This window comes from Phyllobates terribilis, unplaced genomic scaffold, assembly GCF_046119375.1.
Source record: "Phyllobates terribilis strain yellow unplaced genomic scaffold, ASM4611937v1 Scaffold_11__3_contigs__length_659146591, whole genome shotgun sequence".
NCBI lineage: Eukaryota > Metazoa > Chordata > Amphibia > Anura > Dendrobatidae > Phyllobates > Phyllobates terribilis.
The window spans coordinates 230649193-230666020 of NW_027362771.1; positions in this window are offsets into that span (position 1 = coordinate 230649193).

A 16828-nucleotide genomic window follows, 5' to 3' on the forward strand; every position below is an offset into this window, starting at 1 on the left:
CCAAATTGCTAGCTGTGGAGATGTTGCCGTTTAGGCTTGTGGGAGCACAGTCTTCCATGATCTCTTCGCTGTGGCTGGCCCATGATACAGTGTTCCCAGCCGCCACTATTTTGCCTGGTGTGCCGTCCCTGTGTTACACAAGCACATGTTAAACAATCTAAACCGTGCTCTCACCAACGCCGTAACCTGGAAGGTCCACCTAACAACAGACACCTGGACAAATTGTTGTGTACAGGGACGATGCATTTCTGTCATGGCACACTGGGGTAACCTGGTGGAGGGTGGGACAAAGGCGCAAAGTGGAACATCACATATCCCACCCACGCTAAGAATAGCGGGCCCAACTTCTGTCAGGGTTTCAACCTCTTCATATTCCACTTCTTCTCTCCCCCTTCTCCTGCTCCTCATCCTCTGCTGAATTACCCTACCCATCACTGCCAAGCTTTGACCTGTGCAGCAGCACAACGGCAAAGTGGCAAGACGCTCTGCTAAAGCTGATCTGTTTAGGTCAGAAAGCACACACTGCAACAGAGCTGTGGCAAGCTTTAAAACAACAGACCAATCAGTGGCTCTCCCCGCTGCACCTCCAACCCGGTCTGGTCGTCTGCGATAATGGGCGTAACCTGGTGGCAGCTTTAAAGATCCGCAAGCTGGTACACGTGCCATGCAAGGCTCACGTGCTGAACCTAGTTGTTTAGAAATTTCTGAAAACTTTCCGTGGCTTGCTGTACCTACTTGAGAAGGTGCGCCATATTAGCGCCCATTTCCACCATTCCTCTACTGCTTTTGCTGCTTTTACAGCACTGCAAAAGCACTTGAATTTGCCAAGTCACCGACTCATTTGCAACCTGCCCACTCGGTGGAACTCCACCTATCATATGTTGGCGAGGATTAGTGAACAGCAGAGGGCAGTAGCTGAATACAGGCTTCAGCATGCCGGTAAGACTTAGAGTCAGCCACCACACATAACAATTGTCGAGTGGATGTGGATCGCTGACATTTATGAGGTTCTTGAGAACTTTGAGTACTGCACCAACCTTTTGAGCGGTGATCAGGCTATTATCAGCGCAACTATCCCGCTGCTGTGTCTCTTGAAACAATCACTGCATAATCTCAAAAAGGAAGCTTTGAGTGCCCAGCATGTTGGTATGGAGCCAGATTCCCCAATGGGTAGTACTACCCAGCCTAGCCAATATTCTGAGGCAGCATTGGGTGATGAGGAGGAAGATGAGGAGAGGACTTGTTTTTCTGTGCTAAGGAGGGGACTCGTAATGCTACAGAGGGGACACCCAACCCAAGCTTCATGTCTGTCCAGCCTGGATGGGCTGGAGAGGAGGAGGTGGAGGAGGAGGTGAGTCAGCGTGAGGAGAGGATGGGTAATGTTTCTACTGTTGGGGACACAGAACATTTACATTTTTGCAGCTTGGCCCTCATGTGTAAGTGTCTGTGGCAAGACCCTCGCATGATACACATTTTATCCAACAGTAATAATAATAATAATTTTTATTTATATAGTGCCAACATATTCCGCAGCACTTTACAATTAAGCGGAGACATGTACATACAATAAATTCAGTTTAAACAGTTACATTAGGAGTGAGGTCCCTGCTCGCAAGCATACATTCAACAAGGCAATGGGTGGACACAATAGGTGAAAAGTGCTTGTTATTTCTAGAGATGAGCGGTGTTCAACTCGAACTGTTCGCCAATCTCAAATTTGAGCAGTTTTGGGCGGTGTTCGAGCCGTTCGACGAACCCGAACGATTTGCAAAAAATACGGCTGTTCGAGGTTATGTTCAATAGCTGTTCGTGCACCAAACTCGTAACTGGATTTTTTCACAGTAATACTGTTAATCAATGTTAATAGACAGTTTCAGTGTAGAGTGGGCGGGGGGAGGGGCAGGGGATGGATCTCTGCAGAAATAATGCCGATCTCCATTTTTTTTTTCTTTCCCGCATTTACAGTGGGGAGGTGCAGTCTGTCAGCCTATCAGCAGCGCATACACGCAGCGAAGTGCTTTTTTTTCACACAAGCAAGGGCATGTGTCATTGCCTGTGTATGTCACATGTCCTTGCCCTATAAGACCCAGCCATTTTCCCCGTCGCCACCATTTTCTCACTGCTGCAGCTGAGTGTTAGACGGCAGCGCTGCTGCTGTGGGCGCTATACTTTGTAACTGAGTGAATTGCTAGCGAATTTGCTCTTAAATAGATAGATAGGTTTAGGGAGTAGGGATTAGTTGTAATTGCAGCCCTTTTAAGGGCTAGGTTACAGCAGTTCCTAGCACTTTTTGCCACGCAGGTCTGTGCCAGTGCTGTGCAAGTGTTTTTCATAGCATTTGGCTAAATCTAGCTAAGCCAGTCCTTTTGGGCCTCTAGCAGTGTGTGTTAGTCAGTGGAGTAGCCTATCAGTGTTGCAAGCTACACCACCTGTGTATCTAATACCAATTTTTACTGCATATAGCCAAGTAAAACCTTTTGGGCATAGAAGCAGTGTCTGTTACTCATTGGAGTAGCCCATCTGTACCAAGCTATACCACCTTTGTATTTAATAACAATTTTTTACTGCATCTAGCCAAGTAAAACCTTTTGGGCATAGCAGCAGTGTCTGGTAGTCAGTGGAGTAGCCCATTTCTACCAAGCTACACGACCTTTGCATTTAATAACAATTTTTACTGTATCTAGCCCAGAAAATCCTTTTGGGCCTGTAGCAGTGTCTGTTACGCATTGTAGTGGCCCATCTGTACCAAGCTACACCACCTTTGTATTTATTAACAATGTTTTACTGCATCTAGCCCAGTAAATACTTTTGGGCCTGTAGCAGTGTCTGTTACTTATTGGAGTAGCCCATCTGTATGAAGCAACACCACCTTTGTATTTAATAACTCTTTGCTACTGCATCTAGCCCAGTAAATCCTTTTGGGCCTGTAACAGTGTCTATTACTCATTATAGTAGCCCATCTGTACCAAGCTACACCACCTTTGTATTTAATAACAATTTTTTACTGCATCTAGCCCAGTAAATACTTTTGGGCCTGTAGAAGTGTCTGTTACTCATTGGAGTAGCCCTAGTGTACCAAGCTACACCACCTTTGTATTTAATAACAATTTTTTACTTCATCTAGCCCAGTAAATCATTTTGGGCCTGTAGCAGTGTCTGTTACTCATTGTAGTAGCCCATCTGTACCAAGCTACGCCACCTTTGTATTTAATAACAATTTTTTACTACATCTAGCCAAGTAAAACCTTTTGGGCCTGTAGCAGTGTCTGTTACTCATTGGAGTAGCACATCTGTATGAAGCAACACCACCTTTATATTTAATAACTCTTTGCTACTGCATCTAGCCCAGTAAATCCTTTTGGGCCTGTAGCAGTGTCTGTTACGCATTGTAGTAGCCCATCTGTACCAAGCTACACCACCTTTTTATTTAATAACAATTTTTTACTGCATCTAGCCCAGTAAATACTTTTGGGCCTTTAGCAGTGTCTGTTACTCATTGGAGTAGCCCATCTGCACCAAGCTACACCACCTTTGTATTTAATAGCAATTTTTTACTGCATCTAGCCCAGTAAATCCTTTTGGGCCTGTAGCAGTGTCTGTTACTCATTGGAGTAGCCCATCTGTACCAAGCTACACCACCTTTGTATTTAATAACAATTTTTTACTGCATCTAACCAAGCAAAACCTTTTGGGCAGAGTAGCAGTGTTTGGTAGTCAGTGGAGTAGCCCATCTGTACCAAGCTACACCACCTTTGTATTTAATAACAATTTTTTAGTGCATCTAGCCCAGTAAATACTTTTAGGAATGTGGCAGAGTCTGTTGCACGTTATAGTAGCCCATCTCTACCAAGCTACATCACCTTTGTATTTAATGAAACATTTTACTGCATCTAGCCAAGTAAAACCTTTTGGGCATAATAGCAGTGTCTGTTACTCACTGGAGTAGCCCATCTGCACCAAGCTACACCACCTTTGTATTTAATAACAATTTTTTACTGCATCTAGCCAAGTAAAACCTTTTGGGCAGAGTAGCAGTGTTTGGTAGTCAGTGGAGTAGCCCATCTGTACCAAGCTACACCACCTTTGTATTTAATAACAATTTTTTACTGCATCTAGCCAAGTAAAATCTTTTGGGCATAGTAGCAGTGTCTGTTACTCATTGTAGTCTCCCATCTGTATCAAGCTACACCACCTTTGTCTTTAATAACATTTTTTTAGTGCATCTAGTCCAGTAAATACTTTTGTCCTGTAGAAGCGTCTGTTACTCATTGTAGTAGCCCATCTGTACCAAGCTACACCACCTTTGTATATAATAACAATTTTTTACTGCATCTAGCCAAGCAAAACCTTTTGGGCATAGTAGCAGTGTCTGGTAGTCAGTGGAGTAGCCCATCTGTACCAAGCTACACCACCTTTGTATTTAACAACAATTTTTTACTGCATCTAGCCCAGTAAATACTTTTAAGCCTGTGGCAGAGTCTGTTACACATTGTAGTAGCCCATCTGTACCAAGCTACACCACCTTTGTATTTAATGAAACATTTTTACTGCATCTAGCCAAGTGAAATCTTTTGGGCATAGTAGCAGTGTCTGTTACTCATTGGAGTAGCCCATCTGCACCAAGCTACACCACCTTTGTATTTAATAGCAATTTTTTACTGCATCTAGCCCATAAAATTCTTTTGGGCCTGTTGCAGTGTCTGTTACTCATTGGAGTAGGCCATCTGTACCAAGCTACATCAACTTTGTATTTAATAACAATTTTTTACTACATCTAGCCAAGTAAAACCTTTTGGGCAGAGTAGTAGTGTTTGATAGTCAGTGGAATAGCCCATCTGTACCAAGCTACACCACCTTTGTATTTAATAACAATTTTTTACTGCATCTAGCCAAGTAAAACCTTTTGGGCATAGTAGCAGTGTCTGTTACTCATTGTAGTCTCCCATCTGTACCAAGCTACACCACCTTTGTCCTTAATAACATTTTTTTACTGCATCTAGCCCAGTAAATACTTTTGGGCCTGTAGAAGTGTCTGTTACTCATTGTAGTAGCCCATCTGTACCAGGCTACACCTTCTTTGTATTTAATAACAATTTTTTACTGCATCTAGCCAAGTAAAACCTTTTGGGCATAGTAGCAGTGTCTGTTACTCATTGTAGTAGCCCATCTGTACCAAGCTACACCACCTTTGTATTTAATAATAATTTTTTACTGCATCTAGCCCAGTAAATATTTTTGGGCCTGTGGCAGTGTCTGTTACTCATTGTAGTAGCCCATCTGTACCAAGCTACACCACCTTTGTATTTAATAAAAAAAAATTACTGCATCTAGCCAAGTAAAACCTTTTGGGCATAGAAGCAGTGTCTGTTACTCATTGGAGTAGCCCATCTGCACCAAGCTACACCACCTTTGTATTTAATAATAATTTTTTACTGCATCTAGCCCAGTAAATACTTTTGGGCCTGTAGCAGTGTCTTTTACTCATTGGAGTAGCCCATCTGTACCAAGCTACACCACATTTGTATTTAATAACAATTGTTTACTGCATCTAGCCCAGTAAACACTTTTGGGCCTTTAGCAGTGTCTGTTACTCATTGGAGTAGCCCATCTGTACCAAGCTACACCACCTTTGTATTTAATAACAATTTTTTACTGCATCTAGCCAAGTAAAATCTTTTGGGCATAGTAGCAGTGTCTGGTAGTCAGTGAAGTAGCCCATCTGTACCAAGCTTCAGCAACTTTGTATTTAACAACATTTTTTTACTGTATCTAGCCAAGTAAAACCTTTTGGGCATCGTAGCAGTGTCTGTTACTCATTGTAGTATCCCATCTGTACCAAGCTACACCACCTTTGTCTTTAATAACAATTTTTTACTGCATCTAGCCCAGTAAATACTTTTGGGCCTGTAGCAGTGTCTGTTACTCATTGTAGTAGCCCATCTGTACCAAGCTACACCACCTTTGTATTTAATAACAATTTTTTACTGCATCTAGCCAAGTAAAACCTTTTGGGCATAGTAGCAGAGTCTGGTAGTCAGTGGAGTAGCCCATCTGTACCAAGCTACACCACCTTTGTATTTAATAACATTTTTTTACTGCATCTAGCCAAGTAAAACCTTTTGGGCACAATAGTAGTGTCTGTTTCTCATTGTAGTAGCCCATCTGTACCAAGCTGCACCACCTTTGTATTTAATAAAAAAAATTTCTGCATCTAGCCCAGTAAATACTTTTGGTCCGGTAGCATTGTCTGTTACTCATTATAGTAGCCCATCTGTACCAAGCTACACCTTCTTTGTATTTAATAACAATTTTTTACTGCATCTTGCCCAGTAAATCCTTTTGGACCTGTAGCAGTGTTTGTTACTCATCGGAGTAGCCCATCTGTACCAAGCTACATCACCTTTGTATTTAATAACAATTTTTTACTGCATCTAGCCAAGTAACACCTTTTAAGCATAGTAGCAGTGTCTGTTACTCATTGGAGTAGCCCATCTGCACCAAGCTACACCACTTTTGTATTGAATAACTCTTTGCTACTGCATCTAGCCCAGTAAATCCTTTTGGGCCTGTAGCAGTGTCTGTTACTCATTGTAGTAGCCCATCTGTACCAAGCTACACCACCTTTGTATTTAATAACAATTTTTTACTGCATCTAGCCCAGTTAAACCTTTTAAGCATAGTAGCAGTGTCTGTTACTCATTGGAGAAGCCCATCTGCACCAAGCTACACCACCTTTTTATTTAATGACAATTTTTTACTGCATCTAGCCCAGTAAATACTTTTGGGCCTGTAACAGTGTCTGTTACTCACTGTAGTAGCCCATCTGTACCAAGCTACACCACCTTTGTATTTAATAACAATTTTTTACTGCATCTAGCCAAGTAAAACCTTTTGGGCATAGTAGCAGTGTCTGGTAGTCAGTGGAGTAGCCCATCTGTACCAAGCTACACCACCATTGTATTTAATAACAATTTTTTACTGCATCTAACCAAGTAAAACCTTTTGGGCATAGTAGTAGTGTCTGTTACTCATTGTAGTAGCCCATCTGTACCAAGCTGCACCACCTTTGTATTTAATAACAATTTTTTCTGCATCTAGCCCAGTAAATACTTTTGGGCCGGTAGCATTGTCTGTAACTCATTATAGTAGTCCATCTGTACCAAGCTACACCTTCTTTGTATTTAATAATAACTTTTTACTGCATCTAGCCCAGTAAATCCTTTTGGAACTGTAGCAGTGTTTGTTACTCATCGGAATAGCCCATCTGTACCAAGCTACACCACCTTTGTATTTAATAACAATTTTTTACTGCGTCTAGCCAAATAAAACCTTTTAAGCATAGCAGCAGTGTCTGTTACTCATTGGAGTAGCCCATCTGCACCAAGCTACACCACTTTTGTATTGAATAACTCTTTGCTATGGCATCTTGCCCAGTAAATCCTTTTGGTCCTGTAGCAGTGTCTGTTACTCATTGTAGTAGCCCATCTGTACCAAGCTACACCACCTTTGTATTTAATAACAATTTTTTTACTGCATCTAGCCCAGTAAAACCTTTTAAGCATAGTAGCAGTGTCTGTTACTCATTGGAGTAGCCAATCTGCACCAAGCTACACCACCTTTTTATTTAATAACAATTTTTTACTGCATCTAGCCCAGTAAATACTTTTGGTCCTTTAGCAGTGTCTGTTACTCATTGGAGTAGCCCATCTGTACCAAGCTACACCACCTTTGTATTTAATAACAATTTTTTACTGCATCTAGCCCAGTAAATACTTTTAGGCCTGTAGCAGTGTCTGTTACTCATTGTAGTAGCACATCTGTACCAAGCAACACCACCTTTGTATTTAATAACAAATTTTTACTGCATCTAGCCAAGTAAAACCTTTTGGGCATAGTAGCAGTGTCTGTTACTCATTGGAGTAGCCCATCTGTACCAAGCAACACCACCTTTGTATTTAATAACCATTTGTTACTGCGTCTAGCCCAATAAATACTTTTGGGCGTGTAGCAGTGTCTGTAACTCATTGAAGTGGCCCATCTGTACAAGCTACACCACCTTTGTATTTAATAACATTTTTTTACTGCATCTAGCCAAGTAAAACCTTTTCGGCATAGTAGCAGTGTCTGTTACTCATTGTAGTAGCACATCTGTACCAATCTACACCACCTTTGTATTTAATAACAAATTTTTACTGCATCTAGCCAAGTAAAACATTTTGGGCATAGTAGCAGTGTCTGTTACTCATTGGAGTAGCCCGTCTGTACCAAGCTACACAACCTTTGTATTTAATAACAATTTTTTACTGCATCTAGCCCAATAAATACTTTTGGGCCTTTAGCAGTGTCTGCTACTCATTGGAGTAGCCCATCTGTACCAAGCTACACAACCTTTGTTTTTAATAACAATTTTTTACTGCATCTAGCCCAGTAAATACTTTTGGGCCTGTAGCAGTGTCTGTTACTCATTGTAATAGCCTATCTGTACCAAGCTACACCACCATTGTATTTAATAACAGTTTTTTACTGCATCTAGCCCAGTAAATACTTTTGGGCCCGTAGCAGTGTCTGTTACTCATTGGAGTAGCCCTTCTGTACAAGCTACACCAGCTTTGTATTTAATAACAATTTTTTACTTCATCTAGCCCAGTAAATACTTTTGGGCCTGTAACAGTGTCTGTTACTCATTGTAGCAGCCCATCTGTACCAAGCAACACCACCTTTGTATTTAATAACAATTTTTTACTGCATTTAGCCAAGTAAAACCTTTTGGGCATAGTAGCAGTGTCTGTTACTCATTGGAATAGCCATTCTGTACCAAGCTACACCACCTTTGTATCTAATGAAACATTTTTACTGCATCTAGCCAAGTAAAACCTTTTGGGCATATTAGCCGTATCTGTTAATCATTGGAGTAGCCCATCTGCACCAAGCTACACCACCTTTGTATTTAATAACAATTTTTTACTGCATCTAGCCCAGTAAATACTTTTGGGCCTGTAGCAGTGTCTGTTACTCATTGGAGAAGCCCATCTGTACCAAGCTACATCACCTTTGCATTTAATAACTATTTTTTACTGCATCTAGCCAAGTAAAACCTTTTGGGCATAGTAGCAGTGTCTGGTAGTCAGTGGAGTAGCCCATCTGTACCAAGTTACACTACCTTTGTATTTAATAACAATTTTTTACTGCATCTAGCCAAGTAAAACCTTTTCGGCATAGTAGTAGTGTCTGTTACTCATTGTAGTAGCCCATCTGTACCAAGCTGCACCACCTTTGTATTTAATAACAATTTTTTACTGCATCTAGCCCAGTAAATACTTTTGGGCCTGTAGCAGTGTCTGTTACTCATTATAGTAGCCCATCTGTACCAAGCTACACCTTCTTTGCATTTAATAACAATTTTTTACTGCATCTAGCCCGGTAAATCCTTTTGGCCTGTAGCAGTGTCTGTTATTCATTGCAGTAGTCCATCTGTACCAAGCTACACCACCTTTGTATTTAATAGCAATTTTTTACTGCATCTAGCCCAGTAAATACTTTTAGGCCTGTAGCAGTGTCTGTTACTCATTGTAGTAGCACATCTGTACCAAGCAACACCACTTTTGTATTTAATAACAAATTTTTACTGCATCTAGCCAAGTAAAACCTTTTGGGCATAGTAGCAGTGTCTGTTACTCATTGGAGTAGCCCATCTGTACCAAGCTACACCATCTTTGTATTTAATAACCATTTTTTACTGCATCTAGCCCAGTAAATACTTTTGGGCGTGTAGCAGTGTCTGTAACTCATTGGAGTGGCCCTTCTGTACAAGCTACACCACCTTTGTATTTCATAACATTTTTTTACTGCATCTAGCCAAGTAAAACCTTTTGGGCATAGTAGCAGTGTCTGTTACTCATTGTAGTAGCACATCTGTACCAATCTACACCACCTTTGTATTTAATAACAAATTTTTACTGCACCTAGCCAAGTAAAACATTTTGGGCATAATAGCAGTGTCTGTTACTCATTGTAGTAGCCCATCTGTACCAAGCTACACCACCTTATTATTTAATAACAAGTTTTTACTGCATTTAGCCAAGTAAAACCTTTTGGGCATAGTAGCAGTGTCTGTTACTCATTGTAGTAGCACATCTGTACCAATCTACACCACCTTTGTATTTAATAACAAATTTTTACTGCACCTAGCCAAGTAAAACATTTTGGGCATAATAGCAGTGTCTGTTACTCATTGTAGTAGCCCATCTGTACCAAGCTACACCACCTTTTTATTTAATTACAAGTTTTTACTGCATTTAGCCAAGTAAAACCTTTTGGGCATAGTAGCAGTGTCTGTTACTCACTGGAGTAGCCCATCTGCACCAAGCTACACCACCTTTGTATTTAATAACAATTTTTTACTGCATCTAGCCCAGTAAATACTTTTGGGCCTGTAGCAGTGTCTTTTACTCATTGGAGTAGCCCATCTGTACCAAGCTACACCACCTTTGTATTTAATAACAATTTTTTACTGCATCTAGCCCAGTAAACACTTTTGAGCCTTTAGCAGTGTCTGGTAGTCAGTGGAGTAGCCCATCTGTACCAAGCTACACCACCTTTGTATTTAATAACATTTTTTACTGTATCTAGCCAAGTAAAACCTTTTGGGCATAGTAGCAGTATCTCTTACTCATTGTAGTATCCCATCTGTACCAAGCTACACCACCTTTATCTTTAATAACAAATTTTTACTGCATCTAGCCCAGTAAATTATTTGGGCCTGTAGCAGTGTCTGTTACTCACTGCAGTAGCCCATCTGTACCAAGCTACACCACCTTTGTATTTAATAACAATTTTTTACAGCATCTAGCCAAGTAAATCCTTTTGGACCTGTAGCAGTGTTTGTTACTCATTGGAGTAGCCCATCTGTACCAAGCTACACCACCTTTGTATTTAATAACACTTTTTTACTACATCTAGCCAAGTAAAACCTTTTAAGCAAAGTAGCTGTGTCTGTTACTCATTGGAGTAGCCCATCTGCACCAAGCTATACCACTTTTGTATTTAATAACAATTTTTAACTGCATTTAGCCCAGTAAATACTTTTGGGCCTGTAGCAGTGTCTGTTACTCATTGGAGTAGCCCATCTGTACCAAGCTACACCACCTTTGTATTTAATAAAAATTTTTTACTGCATCTAGCCCAGTAAATCCTTTTGGGCCTGTAGCAGTGTCTGTTACTCATTGGAGTAGCCCATCTGTACCAAGCTACACCACCTTTGTATTTAATAACAATTTTTACTGCATCTAGCCAAGCAAAACCTTTTGGGCATAGTAGCAGTGTCTGGTAGTCAGTGGAGTAGCCCATCTGTACCAAGCTATACCACCTTTGTATTTAATAACAAATTTTTACTGAATCTAGCCAAGTAAAACCTTTAGGGCCTGTAGCAGTGTCTGTTACTCATTGGTGTAGCCCATCTGTACCAAGCTACACCACCATTGTCTTTAATAACAATTTTTTACTTCATCTAGCCCAGTAAATCCTTTTGGGCCTGTAGCAGTGTCTGTTACTCAGTGTAGTAGCCCATCTGTACCAAGCTACACCACCTTAGTATTTAATAACAATTTTTTACTGCATTTAGCCAAGTAAAACCTTTTGGGCATAGTAGCAGTGTCTGTTACTCATTGGAGTAGCCCATCTGTACCAAGCTACACCACCTTTGTATTTAATAATAATTTTTCACTGCATCTAGCCCAGTAAATACTTTTAGGCCTGTGGCAGAGTCTGTTACACATTGTAGTAGCCCATCTGTACTAAGCTACACCACCTTTGTATTTAATGAAACATTTTTACTGCATCTAGCCAAGTAAAACCTTTTGGGCATAGTAGCAGTGTCTGTTACTCATTGTAGTAGCACATCTGTACCAAGCAACACCACCTTTGTATTTAATAACAAATTTTTACTGCATCTAGCCAAGTAAAACCTTTTGGGCATAGTAGCAGTGTCTGTTACTCATTGGAGTAGCCCATCTGTACCAAGCAACACCACCTTTGTATTTAATAACCATTTGTTACTGCGTCTAGCCCAATAAATACTTTTGGGCGTGTAGCAGTGTCTGTAACTCATTGAAGTGGCCCATCTGTACAAGCTACACCACCTTTGTATTTAATAACATTTTTTTACTGCATCTAGCCAAGTAAAACCTTTTCGGCATAGTAGCAGTGTCTGTTACTCATTGTAGTAGCACATCTGTACCAATCTACACCACCTTTGTATTTAATAACAAATTTTTACTGCATCTAGCCAAGTAAAACATTTTGGGCATAGTAGCAGTGTCTGTTACTCATTGGAGTAGCCCGTCTGTACCAAGCTACACAACCTTTGTATTTAATAACAATTTTTTACTGCATCTAGCCCAATAAATACTTTTGGGCCTTTAGCAGTGTCTGCTACTCATTGGAGTAGCCCATCTGTACCAAGCTACACAACCTTTGTTTTTAATAACAATTTTTTACTGCATCTAGCCCAGTAAATACTTTTGGGCCTGTAGCAGTGTCTGTTACTCATTGTAATAGCCTATCTGTACCAAGCTACACCACCATTGTATTTAATAACAGTTTTTTACTGCATCTAGCCCAGTAAATACTTTTGGGCCCGTAGCAGTGTCTGTTACTCATTGGAGTAGCCCTTCTGTACAAGCTACACCAGCTTTGTATTTAATAACAATTTTTTACTTCATCTAGCCCAGTAAATACTTTTGGGCCTGTAACAGTGTCTGTTACTCATTGTAGCAGCCCATCTGTACCAAGCAACACCACCTTTGTATTTAATAACAATTTTTTACTGCATTTAGCCAAGTAAAACCTTTTGGGCATAGTAGCAGTGTCTGTTACTCATTGGAATAGCCATTCTGTACCAAGCTACACCACCTTTGTATCTAATGAAACATTTTTACTGCATCTAGCCAAGTAAAACCTTTTGGGCATATTAGCCGTCTCTGTTAATCATTGGAGTAGCCCATCTGCACCAAGCTACACCACCTTTGTATTTAATAACAATTTTTTACTGCATCTAGCCCAGTAAATACTTTTGGGCCTGTAGCAGTGTCTGTTACTCATTGGAGAAGCCCATCTGTACCAAGCTACATCACCTTTGCATTTAATAACTATTTTTTACTGCATCTAGCCAAGTAAAACCTTTTGGGCATAGTAGCAGTGTCTGGTAGTCAGTGGAGTAGCCCATCTGTACCAAGTTACACTACCTTTGTATTTAATAACAATTTTTTACTGCATCTAGCCAAGTAAAACCTTTTCGGCATAGTAGTAGTGTCTGTTACTCATTGTAGTAGCCCATCTGTACCAAGCTGCACCACCTTTGTATTTAATAACAATTTTTTACTGCATCTAGCCCAGTAAATACTTTTGGGCCTGTAGCAGTGTCTGTTACTCATTATAGTAGCCCATCTGTACCAAGCTACACCTTCTTTGCATTTAATAACAATTTTTTACTGCATCTAGCCCGGTAAATCCTTTTGGCCTGTAGCAGTGTCTGTTATTCATTGCAGTAGTCCATCTGTACCAAGCTACACCACCTTTGTATTTAATAGCAATTTTTTACTGCATCTAGCCCAGTAAATACTTTTAGGCCTGTAGCAGTGTCTGTTACTCATTGTAGTAGCACATCTGTACCAAGCAACACCACTTTTGTATTTAATAACAAATTTTTACTGCATCTAGCCAAGTAAAACCTTTTGGGCATAGTAGCAGTGTCTGTTACTCATTGGAGTAGCCCATCTGTACCAAGCTACACCACCTTTGTATTTAATAACCATTTTTTACTGCATCTAGCCCAGTAAATACTTTTGGGCGTGTAGCAGTGTCTGTAACTCATTGGAGTGGCCCTTCTGTACAAGCTACACCACCTTTGTATTTCATAACATTTTTTTACTGCATCTAGCCAAGTAAAACCTTTTGGGCATAGTAGCAGTGTCTGTTACTCATTGTAGTAGCACATCTGTACCAATCTACACCACCTTTGTATTTAATAACAAATTTTTACTGCACCTAGCCAAGTAAAACATTTTGGGCATAATAGCAGTGTCTGTTACTCATTGTAGTAGCCCATCTGTACCAAGCTACACCACCTTATTATTTAATAACAAGTTTTTACTGCATTTAGCCAAGTAAAACCTTTTGGGCATAGTAGCAGTGTCTGTTACTCATTGTAGTAGCACATCTGTACCAATCTACACCACCTTTGTATTTAATAACAAATTTTTACTGCACCTAGCCAAGTAAAACATTTTGGGCATAATAGCAGTGTCTGTTACTCATTGTAGTAGCCCATCTGTACCAAGCTACACCACCTTTTTATTTAATTACAAGTTTTTACTGCATTTAGCCAAGTAAAACCTTTTGGGCATAGTAGCAGTGTCTGTTACTCACTGGAGTAGCCCATCTGCACCAAGCTACACCACCTTTGTATTTAATAACAATTTTTTACTGCATCTAGCCCAGTAAATACTTTTGGGCCTGTAGCAGTGTCTTTTACTCATTGGAGTAGCCCATCTGTACCAAGCTACACCACCTTTGTATTTAATAACAATTTTTTACTGCATCTAGCCCAGTAAACACTTTTGAGCCTTTAGCAGTGTCTGGTAGTCAGTGGAGTAGCCCATCTGTACCAAGCTACACCACCTTTGTATTTAATAACATTTTTTACTGTATCTAGCCAAGTAAAACCTTTTGGGCATAGTAGCAGTATCTCTTACTCATTGTAGTATCCCATCTGTACCAAGCTACACCACCTTTATCTTTAATAACAAATTTTTACTGCATCTAGCCCAGTAAATTATTTGGGCCTGTAGCAGTGTCTGTTACTCACTGCAGTAGCCCATCTGTACCAAGCTACACCACCTTTGTATTTAATAACAATTTTTTACAGCATCTAGCCAAGTAAATCCTTTTGGACCTGTAGCAGTGTTTGTTACTCATTGGAGTAGCCCATCTGTACCAAGCTACACCACCTTTGTATTTAATAACACTTTTTTACTACATCTAGCCAAGTAAAACCTTTTAAGCAAAGTAGCTGTGTCTGTTACTCATTGGAGTAGCCCATCTGCACCAAGCTATACCACTTTTGTATTTAATAACAATTTTTAACTGCATTTAGCCCAGTAAATACTTTTGGGCCTGTAGCAGTGTCTGTTACTCATTGGAGTAGCCCATCTGTACCAAGCTACACCACCTTTGTATTTAATAAAAATTTTTTACTGCATCTAGCCCAGTAAATCCTTTTGGGCCTGTAGCAGTGTCTGTTACTCATTGGAGTAGCCCATCTGTACCAAGCTACACCACCTTTGTATTTAATAACAATTTTTACTGCATCTAGCCAAGCAAAACCTTTTGGGCATAGTAGCAGTGTCTGGTAGTCAGTGGAGTAGCCCATCTGTACCAAGCTATACCACCTTTGTATTTAATAACAAATTTTTACTGAATCTAGCCAAGTAAAACCTTTAGGGCCTGTAGCAGTGTCTGTTACTCATTGGTGTAGCCCATCTGTACCAAGCTACACCACCATTGTCTTTAATAACAATTTTTTACTTCATCTAGCCCAGTAAATCCTTTTGGGCCTGTAGCAGTGTCTGTTACTCAGTGTAGTAGCCCATCTGTACCAAGCTACACCACCTTAGTATTTAATAACAATTTTTTACTGCATTTAGCCAAGTAAAACCTTTTGGGCATAGTAGCAGTGTCTGTTACTCATTGGAGTAGCCCATCTGTACCAAGCTACACCACCTTTGTATTTAATAATAATTTTTCACTGCATCTAGCCCAGTAAATACTTTTAGGCCTGTGGCAGAGTCTGTTACACATTGTAGTAGCCCATCTGTACTAAGCTACACCACCTTTGTATTTAATGAAACATTTTTACTGCATCTAGCCAAGTAAAACCTTTTGGGCATAGTAGCAGTGTCTGTTACTCATTGGAGTAGCCCAACTGCACCAATCTACACCACTTTTGTATTTAAAAACAATTTTTTACTGCATCTAGCCCAGTAAATACTTTTGGGCCTGTAGCAGTGTCTGTTACTCATTGGAGTAGCCCATCTGTACCAAGCTACATCACCTTTGTATTTAATAACATTTTTTTACTGCATCTAGCCCAGTAAACACTTTTGGGCCTGTAGCAGTGTCTGTTACTCATTGGAGTAGCCCATCTGTACCAAGCTACACCACCTTTGTATTTAATAACAATTTTTTACTGCATCTAGCCAAGTAAAACCTTTTGGGCATAGTAGCAGTGTTTGGTAGTCAGTGGAGTAGCCCATCTGTACCAAGCTACACCACCTTTGTATTTAATAACAATTTTTTACTGCATCTAGCCAAGTAAAACCTTTTGGGCATAGTAGCAGTATCTGTTACTCATTGTAGTAGCCCATCTGCACCAAGCTACGCCACCTTTGTATTTAATAACAATTTTTTACTGTATCTAGCCAAGTAAAACCTTTTGGGCATAGTAGCAGTGTCTGTTACTCATTGGAGTAGCCCATCTGTACCAAGCTACACCAACTTTGCATTTAATAACCATTTTTTTACTGCATCTAGCCCAGTAAACACTTTTGGGCCTTTAGCAGTGTCTGTTACTCATTGGAGTAGCCCATCAGAACCAAGCTACACCACCTTTGTTTTTAGTAACAATTTTTTACTGCATCTAGCCAAGTAAAACCTTATGGGCATGGTAGCAGTGTCTGGTAGTCAGTGGAGTAGCCCATCTGTGCCAAGCTACACCAACTTTGGATTTAATAACAATTTTGTACTGCATCTAGTCAAGTAAAACATTTTGGGC